Source organism: Diaphorina citri, unplaced genomic scaffold, assembly GCF_000475195.1.
Source record: "Diaphorina citri unplaced genomic scaffold, Diaci psyllid genome assembly version 1.1 scaffold4842, whole genome shotgun sequence".
Lineage (NCBI taxonomy): Eukaryota > Metazoa > Arthropoda > Insecta > Hemiptera > Psyllidae > Diaphorina > Diaphorina citri.
This window is the reverse complement of record NW_007382228.1, coordinates 1-1,062: the sequence shown is the minus strand read 5'-3', so window position 1 is coordinate 1,062 and position 1,062 is coordinate 1.

Here is a 1,062-nt window from a genome sequence, read left to right as displayed (position 1 = left end):
TAACTAGGCCCGGCGGGAAAATTAAAAAAAAGGAAAGATATACCTAAAGGAAGTTGTTTGCAAATTGAGTTTTTTTTTTTTTCTTTTTTTGTTTTTTTTTTTTTTTTGTTAAGTATTTGAGCATTGATTTGGGGCTCATTAGGTGAAGATAGTTCGATATTGCAAGAGTAAATGGATTCGTGCGAGTCAAAAAAAAAAAAAAAAAAAAAAAAAAAAAAGAGGCATTTGTCATATTTTAGTCCAAACCGTCCACTAAAGTCATAATATGTCACATTACACAACATACGTTGTGTTTGAAATACCTAAACACCAAGATCGCAAACTTATAAAATAAATTACGCGTGATCTCGATATGCTAAAATTTCTCCTGTAATACAAGCTCCAAAATAAAATACAATTCTTTAATGAAACAGATTCAAATCAATTTATAATCATGTTCGAGGAAGATCTTACATTCGCCTATAATACTAGCTAAATTTCCCATTTGTACAAGTAGATCTATGAAACGCGAAACATTCTACTTCTAAAAATTATTATATTCTAAGTATTTCCTATAGTAAAGTATGGAACAACATTTATAACAAGTCCTGTATAATAAGTCCTATAATACGGGCTTTCGCGAAGTTCCTATAAAATCAACTCCTAAGACTGGCTGTTCATTTTTAAATTAATTCTTACTGATATCTTTCGGTGAAACGACCATCTTTAAAATTTGGCTTTAATAGAGGCAATTTCCCTGTATTACAGGACTTATAAGTTTCATGAAACGGGGCCCAGTTTATAATCAACTAATATTTCTGTATAATAATCTATATAGCATCACTCAGGAAGTAGAAAATGCATTATCATTTTGTCGTGCTAAAATCTTTCACCCTAGTATTTTGAAGTTTGAAGAGCTTCAATCCGAATTGAACAAACTTAGATCCTTACATCAAGGACAAATTCCTGTTGAAATAACAAATTTATCTGAACTACAAAAACTTATAGATGTGTCGTGTAAAGTTGTACATAACAAAATTCATTTCTTCTTGTCATTTCCGGTGAACTATGAAACCAAATTCG